This window comes from Rhinopithecus bieti, unplaced genomic scaffold (assembly GCF_001698545.2).
Source record: "Rhinopithecus bieti isolate Rb0 unplaced genomic scaffold, ASM169854v2 scaffold_6063, whole genome shotgun sequence".
Classification (NCBI taxonomy): Eukaryota; Metazoa; Chordata; class Mammalia; order Primates; family Cercopithecidae; genus Rhinopithecus; species Rhinopithecus bieti.
In genome coordinates, this window is record NW_016805186.1 from 3,005,945 (window position 1) to 3,017,526 (window position 11,582).

The 11,582-nt window shown below is 46.9% G+C and overlaps 1 long non-coding RNA gene across 3 annotated transcripts; it reads right to left on the bottom strand.

The window, feature by feature from the left end:
- Positions 1-5,441: 5,441 nt before the first annotated feature.
- LOC108529301 (uncharacterized) lies at positions 5,442-10,808 on the bottom strand. 3 transcript variants are annotated; one of them, XR_001885483.1, is made up of 6 exons: positions 10,680-10,808; positions 8,943-9,115; positions 8,555-8,789; positions 7,321-7,573; positions 6,323-6,440; positions 5,442-5,736 (listed from the first exon to the last, which is right to left on the bottom strand). It is a non-coding gene; the product is annotated as an uncharacterized LOC108529301 (long non-coding RNA). The 3 variants fall into 3 exon arrangements; XR_001885484.1 differs by having other exon boundaries at positions 6,836-7,573; XR_001885482.1 differs by having other exon boundaries at positions 6,323-7,573.
- Between the last annotated feature and the right edge of the window lie 774 nt (positions 10,809-11,582).

The following is an 11,582-nucleotide window of genomic DNA, read 5'->3' on the forward strand; positions in this document are numbered from 1 at the left end:
TAACCCTTCCACAGGCAGGTCCACAAAGACTGTCCGCTGGGCTCCGCCTGAGTGACCTGAGAACGCCTTCCGCTTGGCTGCTCATTCTCTCCTGACAGACTGCCTTTCCAGTTTAAATGGTGGCATCTGTCTCAGAAGAAATCCAATTGCTCTTTCCATTTTCAAGGATTCCTGAGGACTTCACTCTGCAGGTCTGGCTCCACTGGGAACCTGGGAGCATTCAGGGAGGAGGTGGACTCCAACTGTACCTTGGGCAGATGGGCTCCAGCAACTGGGAGGCGGACCCATTAACACATCAAAAGAAGAAAAAGCCATAAGGCCATGTTAATAGGCACGTTTTAAAAAGCAGACAAGCTGGTTGGGCGCAGTGGCTCAAGCCTGTAATCCCAGCACTTTGGGAGGCTGAGGCAGGTGGGTCATGAGGTCAGGAGATCGAGACCATCCTGGCTAACACAGTGAAACCCTGTCTCTACTAAAAGTACAGAAAAATTAGCTGGACGAGGTGGCGGGACTAGTAGGAGTCCCAGCTACTTGCGAGGCTGAGGCAGGAGAACGGCATGAACCCGGGAGGCAGAGCTTGCAGTGAGCCGAGATTGCGCCACTGCACTCCAGCCTGGGCGACAGAGCGAGACTCTGTCTGAGAAAAAAAAAAAAAAGTATACATTAGACACTTTAGGCACTCTACATATATTTTCTCATATGATCCTTCAATACATGCATGAGATAGGCAATACACTTGGATTTAATTGCTCCATTAGGGTCAAAGACCAAAAACCTCATTACTATGCCAATGTTAGAGATTCTTCTTCCAATTAAAATAAAGTTACCAAACACCATTGCTCCTGCCATAATGAGAAGACATTGGTTGAACCTGCCTTTTTTATTTAAAAAAACATATTTTTGTTTAAAGCCAGCAAAAAAATGTGGGCCTAAAGTTTCAATGGACTAAATTTCAGAGAAAAACAAGCCCATCCTTGGTGATCACAGATTAGCAGCGGAGCCCATCTCTGAGGACATTTGCTGGATCCGGGGCCTTGAGTAGGTAGAAGAACAAGCCTACGATGTGCAGAAACAGCTGGAAATTAATATGAGGGCAAACGTTTACAAGCGGAGTCCATTTGGAATAGCCTGCAGTGAGGATGTACGCCCTAGAGCACACATAACTCAGGGAGAAAACGTATAATTTTACTCAATGTGAAAACATCTTCGGAAATAGCTCACTCCGTGCTGTCCAGATGCAGTCCTGTACTGTACAGACTAAGAATAAGAATCATCAAAGTGGAAAAACCTCTGCCCCCGCTCCAAATCCTGGTTCACACAGGAGTAGTACTACTGGAGGGAAAAGCCGTACACATCCCAAATGAGGGAAAGCCTTTATATATCAGTCGTTTCTTATGAGACATATGAAAATTCACACTGGAGAGAAACTGTATGAACGTTAACAGAAGTGAGAAAGGCTTTAGATATTCCCTACACCTGAATAAACATTTAAGAAAGAACATTCTGGAGAAGCCCTATGGATGTGAGAGATGTGGGAAAGCCTTCAGCAAGCCTCAAAACATGCACATATGAGGAGTCACGCTGGAAAGAAGCCCTATGAATGTGACAAATGTGGAAAAGACTTTGCCGAGTCATCAGAATTAAAAGTCATCTTAAGATTTACAGTAGTGAGAAGCCCCGTGAGTGAAAGGGGGGGAAATCATCATGAATTTTTTTCACCATACTGAACATGTGAGGAGGACACACTAGAAGGGAGCTCAATGAGTTAATATGCATGAGAACATCTTTCCTGAACTCTCATATCTTACAGAAGTGTGAAAAGAAACCCTGTGAAGGTAAAGTCTATGGAAAGCCTTTCATCTTCATTCATGTCGAGTACCTATTTGTTCTCACGCTGGAGAGAAGCTATGAAAGTAAGGAATATGAAAAAAAGCCTCAGTGTTGCCTCAGACTCATAGTTCGTACAAGAACTCATACTGCAGAGACTGCTTATGGAAGTAAAAAATGTAGAGAAGACCTCTTTAAACACTTATCCCTCCTGTTACATGATTCCACACCCAGGAGGGAGATTGCAATGGGAATAAATATAAGAAAGTTTCAGTTCCAGCTCTTCACTTATCGGGCATGAATGAGCACATAGTAGGACTGAAGGACTGTAAATGTTAACAGTGTTGCCATTATCATTGTCTTCCCCATCAGTTAAGACCCAAATTCATAATTTTGTAGTTTTTCCCTTCTTAAAAAAATGGTATGACAGATAGCTGTCTTAGCACCCTTTCCATTCTGCCACCTTAGTGTTGCTATGTAGTTGTAACATGCTTGGTTACAATTCACTCACATACACATGGTTTCATTTTCAATGTGAAGCTCCTTTCAGCTCCGCTCAATTTAGATTTAGAATTCATCTGCTCCATGATACCTTTTTTGTCAGTTTGTTTTAATTGGTCACAATTTGACTGCATTATGGTCACATTATGTGGTTTTAATGGTGCCAATTTGGGGTATGTGTTATGACTTTCATTTTGGTCTAATGTGGCCAATTTGGTCCATTTCCCTGCTATATCCATTATTCTTATCTTCTTCACTAAGGGAACATAGATTCACTTTTCACAAGGAGCACTGTTGAAATGTCTTTATTTATTTATTTATCCTTATTTTATTATTTAATTTATAATATTTTTGGAAAATGGTCTCACTCTCTCTCCCAGGCTGGAGTGCAGTGGCATGATCAGAGCTCACTGCAGCCTTGAACTCCTGGGCTCATGTGATCTCCCAGCTCAGACTCCCGAGTAGGTAGGACTGCAGGCATAACAGCTGTGCACCACCACACCCAGCTTTTTTATTTCTGTAGAGACTGAGTCTCGTTATGTTGCCTGGACTGGTTTCAGATTCCTGGGCTCAAGTGATTCTCCCACCTTGGCCTCTCAAATTGCTGGAATTACAGGCATGAGCCACCATGCTGGCCCTGATTAATGTCTTTAAATGAGTTTCCCAGTTTTTCTCATAACTGCAGTGAGCAGAGCTTATAGTCCTGGCCAGTGTTAAATGCAGAATTCACTGGTTTGGATTTCTGAAAATCTGTTTGGAAAGGGGTGAGTTATTGTTCCTGTTTTCTCTTAACCAAGTTCCCTTTGTTCTCTCTGCTTGCTGCTCTCTGGGAATAGGATGAAATGCCCTGAGTCAGGTTTAGCGACTTGAAGACCATTGGAATGATGGTCCCAACAACAAAACTTTCAATATACAAGATTCTCACTCCTCAAAGGCATGTTGGGTATCCATGGCTGCCCTGGACTATTTCTGGACTTGTTTCATGAAACTAACTTCTAGTAGAATTAAGAAACATCTTAGGAGAGATGTTTATAACAAATTAAATGATAAACCTAAAAAATGAATAAACATATTATAAAAATAAAGAGAATAGACAAAATGGGCTTACAGACGCTGACTGCCACACATCCTTGGCGCTCACCCCCATGGATGCCTCACCTACTGTGACGCTTGGAGAGCTGGCTGCCATCACTCAAGAAGTCAGAACACAGTGGCCTCTACTGCAGCATCAGGGAACAAAAACTAAGACTGTCAGCTCTCAAGAAACCGTACTTATGTGTGCATGTGTGTGTGTGTATGCGTGTGTGTGTGTGTGTGTATGACATAAATTTATTCAGTGACTTTGAGATATCTCATACTAAACAGATAAAATGAATTAAAACGAGTGCAAATTTCTGGCAACAGTACTTCACCTCCCCATTATTTATCCAGAGCAGTGAAAATTGGCACACATCACAGATCCTTAAGTCATTCTCTGAATCAGGAGGAGAAAAGAGGAGAACAGAGAGAACTCACTGTATGTTCCAGTAACAGGGCTGAGTGCTGTGCCTACATGATCTCACTTGATGCTTGCAATAACCCTGCAAGAGAAAAATAAAAACTCACACACACACTCACACACAAAGTCACATATACACACATACACTCGTACACACACGCACACATAAACTCACACATACACACACATGCTCAAACACACACTAGAAACTGCAGAACAAAGAAAGCATTGACAACTAATAGAAGTATAGTGCTGGCCAAGCAAAGTGGCTCATGCCTATAATCTCAGCACTTTAGGCCAAGAGTTCAACACAAGCCTGGGCAACATAGCAAGACACCATCTCCACAAAACATTTTCTTAGATAAAAATCATTTTTAAAAAGAGGTATAATGCCTAAGGGCTCAGGGAAGCAATACCCCTATGGCTGTATGGTAAGCAGCAGGCAAGGCTGCTTGTCAGACCAAAGTGGTAGTGATTCCAGGGTTCCTCTGCACACTTAGCCAGGAGACTGGCGAGCTCAGCACTGCCTGGGTTCACTTCACCCTTCTACAGCTCTAAAGCTCTGGCAAGTGGGAATAAGCATAAAAGAAAGTGATATTACTCAGGACTCTCTTGACCGCATGTGATGGAAACCTAACTTGATCCAGCAGAACATTTAATTCTCTCTAATTACTAAACATGTCCATGAGTAGATGGGCTTCTGGCTCAGTGGGATCAGGGGTCAACTAACATCAGCAAGGCTCATTCTGTCCCTTCATTTCCTGTGTCAGCTGTGCTTTTCAGGCAGGCTATTTTGAGAGAGCAGCAAAAATGGTCCCATAAATTTCATATCACTTACTTCCTTGCAAATAGCTATGCTAATGAAAAGAAAGCACCTCATTCCCAGCAGTTTCATCAAAAGTGCAGGGATGACTTCCATGAGCCCAGCTTGGACCACACGCCCACTCCTGAATGAATTACCCTGCTGATCTGATTGCCCAGGGTGGGTCAGCACCTCCCAAATCCCATGGACTAGACATGGAGGAGTGGTCCTCCCATGCGAAAAATGGAAGGACAGTACCAGAGGATTACGGGTGGGAGGGCCTCATCTCTATATAAAAAGTATGAGCATATTTGTGTTCTTTGGTACACTCATTTATAAAGTCACTGGCAAGAAAATGAGAAAAACCCACATACGACTTTCTACATGCTTCTGTGCTTTGTTTCCAACACTGAGCTGTGAGAAATTTAATTATTAAAACAGAACTTTGAAAATAAATAACAATTTGGGAGAATGGGGACAGTTAGCTGATGTGGCACAGGTGAACAGTTCTTCTTTTGTGCCCATGAGGACACAATTCTCAGGAGCCCGCCTGGGGTCTCCTAGGACAAGTGTGTGGGCACTCACTGGCTGCAGTTCCACCTTTTCCTTCCCTGGACTCTCAGGAAGACACTGGTTCTGGATTCAGCTGAACTGAATTCAAGTTCAGGCTCTGTTACTCACTGGCTGTGTAATTCTAGGTAAGTCACTTGCTCTCCTTGAGTCCCATATCCTCCTTGGTAAAATGAAGAGGTAAGTTATTGTTAGGTTTTGAAAGCAAGGTGAGGGTTAAAGAAAGAGAGACAGTTGGCAGTTTCAACAGCAACACCTTTATTGCCAGCAAAACCCTGCGGAGGAGGAAACCAGCTTAGTGCCAGTACCAACTGCCACTCACAGGCTGGGGTAATCATGGGACTGGGAGGGAGGGGTCTGGGCAGTAGAGCTTGCTGCCCAGCAGGATATGCCAAGGATGTTCCTGCAGTCAGGCTGTTGGGCTTTTGCCCTGGACGATGTGATAAGGATGTTCCTGCAGTCAGGTGGTCAGGAAAGATATTTCTCACAGCCCGAATTCCCATGGAATGTTTCACTCTGACCAGGGTCTGCAAAATGGCTGGAGGTTTACAAAATGGTACAGGTTAGACTAACAGTAACATGTCCCGGGTAGACAGTTTTTCAACAGCAAACTTCCCTTCAGCATCTCCCTGTATCAGACATGGTGCTAGGATCCAGGCCACAGAAGAAACAAGATAGATGAGGCCCCTGCCACCCTGGTGCTCATGTCAGTTGAAGAAAGCTAACAGGTCATAAGACTAGGTCAGATGGTGGTGGCAATGACAGACGTTACCAGAGTGAGATGAGCTAGAAAGAAACTGAGGGAGCTGTTCCAAACACAGTGACAAGGTGCGACTTCTCCAAGAGGTGACCTTTGAGCAGAAACCTGAGAAATGTGGAGGGGGCCATGGAGAAGGACCAGTCCCTGGAGCCACCCCGGGAGTAAAGACCCAGTACAAGGTGGGCAACAGAATGGCCTGACCTGTGCGTCCTTCATGCTTCCTTCCTCAGTGGTGCCCAAACAGAAACATGGGGCAACTTCACGCAGGGCCCATGGAGGAAGCAGGAAGCAGCAGCCTCACTGCAGAGCTGTGGTAGGGATGAAATCTGGCCCAACAGTGAAGCTAGAAGCAGGTGCTACTTACTGACCACTGACCGTAATGCAGGTCATGAAGCATAACCAGCCCCTGAAGGCACGTCCAGGGCCAGACAAGCTGGCTGGGCTGCCAGCATCTTAGTAGAGATCCCAGGAGATCAGATGCGCTGGTTAGGAGGGGGAAAAAAAACAGGAAAGCTTCAGAAAATTCTAGAGGACCCGTGACACTTAGCATGAACTCCCCCTAGTGGGATCTGTATGGCATTGCTGGTTCTAAGGAGTTGGTCCCACCACCCCACCTGCCTGTTTTCCCATCAGGGAAAAACTCGGAGTGGGGTCCACAGAAACAATCCCTGTGGAAGGGGAAAGGGGGTTTCTCATCCAAAACCAAGGGAGAAGACCCACAAAGCACCACTCATAAGGAGCAGAGGGGCCTGCAGGGAGAAACGGGGTACTGCTGCTCATTTGGGTATCTGCTTCCCAGTAGCAAAGGGGACCATGCAGGATAGAGGGGCTAAGTGAACCCTAGGCTGTGGGGGTAGGGGAGCCGGTGCTGACTCACTGTTGGAGGTGAGCCACCATAGGAGGCTTAGCCCCCCTCCCTGCAGCCTCTCCAGTCTTATAAGGAGATGGTAGTGTGGTCAGTGGGGGTATCTGGACGCAGTCAAAGGGCACAGGGATTGATGCCTCCTCTGGACTCCTCTTTCAGCTGCAGAGTCTCCCTATGAGTTCCTGGAACAGCTTCTCCATGGCCCCACCAGCCTGGGGGGTGGTGGCAACTCCCAGATGACACTAACCCCATGGCCCTACGCCATCCCTCCTGAGTCCCCTTGGCCCTGCCCACACCTTTGTAAACAGCTTTTTCTTAATGACCCTTCAGCCGCTTTGAGGTCCCTTCTAGCACCTGACTGCCACATTCCCCGGAGGGACCAGACGCCTCGGCACAGCAGCTGAGGTTTCCACAGGCACAGAGAAAACACTGTCCCAACTGTTGGAATGGAGTTGAGAGTGGAAAAAAGAATGTTTGTTTTCAATGCCTCCACTTACCAATTGTTTCTTTTTATCACCTTAAGGCTGTGTGGCATTTGAAGTAGAATTAGTAATCTACATAATTACAAATTATGTTCTTAAAAGAAACTGCTCAGTGCCATGCCTGACACAAGGTGGAACTCCACGATGAGATGTGTGAGAAGCCAGGGTGCCATGGTTACAAACAAGGACTCCAGGTGCAGACTGCTTGGTTCAAACCTGGACCAGCAGTGTTAATTTTGGCAACTTTCCTGGTTTTTTCACCTAAAAACTAGAAGTAAACACAAGGTTATTGTGAAAATTATTTAAAGTAAGCAAATTGCATATAACAACACCCCCAGGCACGTGGTCGCACTTAACATGTTTTTCATTATTACTCTTAATGAGGTTAAGAGTGAGTGCACAGGCACCAGCCATGAGCCTGGCTTTCTCTGGCACAGGTGTCAGATACCCTACTTTTAATGTCCTCCATTCATTCATTTGACCCTGACAAGGGAGGAGTCTCATGGGAGAGCAGCAAGAATCCACATTAGGGCCAGAGAGCCCATGGTCAACGTTGAACTCCTCCACTGTTCAGCTGTGTGATTTTGGGCAAGTTACTTGCCCTCTCTGATCCTCACATTCCTTTTTGGTAAAAACGACAGGATGACAGGTCTATGGGGATCAGAGCCAACAGAAACATGTGTGTCTTAGTCTGAGTTTTCTGGAAGTAGATCCTGAGGCACAGATTCAAATATAAAAATTTTATTTGGAGATGACTCTAGGACAGTAATTCTACTGCCAGCTCTTCCTTAGGGTGCTAATCCCAGGAAACACCGGTAAAGGAGTGGGGAACTGAGACAGGAAAGGAATGCAGCAGTTAAAGGGACCTTCATCAAGAACGTTTCCACTGTGGCAGCCAGGACTCAGCCCTGCCAGGTACCTCCGAGAGACATCATAGAACATGCGCCTCAGAGTCATCCCACCCAGAGCAAGGGAGCTGGGGTATTTATCCACCAATACCCACCAGTCAATCCTCAGGGATCCTTCCAAGGGCATAATTCCTCCAGAATGTCCTGCCTGAACTGCAAGGGTCTGACCTGGGGTTGAGGGCAGGGCCCCTGACAGCATCTCCAGCAATGAGCAGGAACACAGCCTGGCGTGCACAGTTTCAGTCACTCAGTAACTCCAACACACACACACACATACACATTCTGTTGGAATGGAGTTGGGAGTGGAAAAAAGAATGTTTGTTTTCAATGTTTCCACTTACCAATTGTTTCCTTTTATCACCTTAAGGCTGTGTGGCATTTTGAAGTAGAATTAGTAATCTACATAATTACAAATTATGTTCTTAAAAGGAGCTGCTCAGTGCCATGTTCTGAGGCACCATGCAGGGCGGTTGTCTCTGGACCTGCGTCTTGGTATCATGGAGCCGGACTGGGCCTGGTGACAGGGCCCTGATGGGGTTGTCCTGGGGTGTCCAGAGCAGATGCAGAATGGAATTGCTGTGAGGATGAATGAGATGACTCTCAGCACAGAACAGGCACCTGGTGAATGCTCAGGGATTACCCTCAGTAGCTGCCCAGAGGCCAAAACCACCCACCTGATAGCGACTGTCCCTAAGCCAGGAGGAAGAGAAGAGAGCAGGTTCCACTCACCTGAGTCTGATTAGTCAGCTGTGTTGAGATGTGCCTCTCACCTAGAAAACAGTCCTTCACACAGAGCCACTCACAGACACTGCTGTGTGCCTCTAACTGCTCCACAACACAGAGGCGATGGGGGCTCAGCAACAGTGACATCGTGGGGTGACACAACCCACCAAAATGGGAGCCTATTTGGATCAAGAGGGCCCAGAGTCAGTGTCCTCTACCCCCTGAACTGACATGTGTGCATGCAGTGTGTTTGTGCATGCGTGTGTGCCTGTGTGTGTGTGCGCGCGTATGTGTGGGCTTGTCTTGCTTCTCCCGCCAGGCCTAGCTTCACTCACCAGTGTACCCAGGTCCTCATCACTGTCACCACCAGGGTCTGGGGCCAGCATTATAGCCTCTACAGTGCTCCCCAATCTCTGCCCTCCCAACCCAGGGTGGCCCTGGGGATGCAGAGAGAGGAGGGGCACCCGGCAGAGCAGAGAGGGCTGGCACCCTCTCTAGGTGGAACATAGGTTGTGTGTAAAGTTGTAGGTCTGCCAAGCAGTGCTGGATTCAACATATCTTCTCACGTTTTCTTTTCAGCAGCCCTCCAGGGTGCCCTGACTCACTTTTCCTACAGATGGAGGAAAGGAAGCTCCACAGACAAACCCCCTGCCTGAGGTCACACAGGGGCCAGTTGGCCAGGCTCCTACTGACCAGGCACACCTGACCGGGTCCCCGCTGATGGGTTCCCTAATGACCTCTTCTCCATTGACCAGGTCCCACTGACCAAGCCGCCACTGACCATGTCTCCCTAGCCAGGCCCCCACTTAATGGGTCTCATGGACCAGACCCCAGTGACCAATTTCCCACTGACATGGTCTCCACTGACCAGATTCCCACTGACAAGACCACAATGTACCAGGCTGCCACTCACCTGACCCCCCACTGAACAATTCTCCATGGACCAGTCCCCAGCTGACTGAGCACCCTCTGACCAGCCCCTCACTGACCAGGCTCCAAGCACTAAGGCCCCACACTGACCACGCCCCTAGTATACTGAATAGACCCCATCAACCAGCTTTTCATTGTTTATGTTCCAACCCATCAGGCCCCACTAATAAGGCCCCCACTGACCAGGTCCCCACGGACCAGGCTTCCAATGACTAGGTTGCCAGGTGCCCACTGACGAGGCCTTCACTGAGGAGGCCACTGCTAACCAGGTCCCTGCTGATCAGGTCTCAACTGACCAGGTCCTGATGACTAGGTCATCCCTGACCATGGTCCACTGACCAGACCCCTGAGCAGCGGTGCTCAAAATCTTGTTCCAATGCCCTCCTCAGCCCACAGACCCTCCCTCCCTGCATGTGTGCCCAGAGGTCAGGCCCTGGGGATTTTCCTGGGACAAGGCCTCTCCTACAAGACACAGGGAGGGACAGTCAGCCTCAGGCTCTAGGTACCCAGCTCCACACTCACCCCACAAGACCCTCTGGGCTCATCTCAAAGGAGACAGTGAGGTGGCCTGGCACTGCCTGGACATGCCATCTACCCTATTCCTGAGTGTCAGAGTGGGAGGACGGGAGGGACATTTGGCAGACGAGACACCCTGTGCTGCTGGGTCTCCCAGGGCCCTTCCCGCAGAGCCTGATCTAGAGACACAGCACAGAACCTGCAGGGAGACTAACCCAGAACCCTTGAGGCTGAGCCAGGGACCACATGAGGACTGTCCCCAGACAGCCAGAAGGCCCTTTGCTAGTTTCTTGGTACCTCAGTGGATGCAGCAGCTGTTCTTCTGTTGGGGAGCACCAGTGAGCACGTGCTGGGGAGGGCTCGCCTGTGCTTCCTCAGTGGCTCCACCTCGGCTTCTAAGAAAAATCACTCACTCCAGGGCTGGGGCAGAGAAAATACAAGATTAGCTTAGAACATCTTGTGCCAGAAACTGAAAAAGTGCTGACAGAGTAACGGGGACAAATCAAAAAGACATAAAGTCAGTTTGAAATATCTACCACTGGCCTAATCTTGGGGAATTGGAGCACTAGAATCATGAGCTTTCCCTTCTCCCTTATTTATTGGTTTTGTTTCTCCATGTAGAACCAAGAAGAGAATAAGAAAATAATCATCTGGCAACCATCGTAGCAATAATTGTTCAAACACAAGTCATCCATGAAATGCTAAATCTAGTTGGTTCTGAGGAGTAACAAGATATTTACAGAGCCTCAAAGTATCTCCACACAAAATACTGTCGAACCACAAAAAGGAAATTGTAATATTAGCATGGACAAACCTGGCAGGTACTCCTTAAGTCTCCTACTAGATATAGTAATAAAAACTGTAAAATGCAAATAAGCCTTCAATCACCTTTACTAAAGTATCAATGATGACTTGGTTGTTTGGCTGTTTAAACAGCAGACATTTGGGCAATTTGAGTATGTCAAACTCACTAACAATGGTTTTCATTTGCAAGATCCTCTTAAAACTTAAGGAGGCTAAAAAACATCATTCAAAATACCCTATAAATTTTCATCATACATATGATACACAAATATTCTATTTCAGTAAATATTGTGATGTTGTATATTTTATGAGAAACAATTAAAATGTCACGTAAATAGCCCAGTAATAAAGTTTTATAATCTTTTAAATCATAAATTTTTTCCTTAAGATTTTATG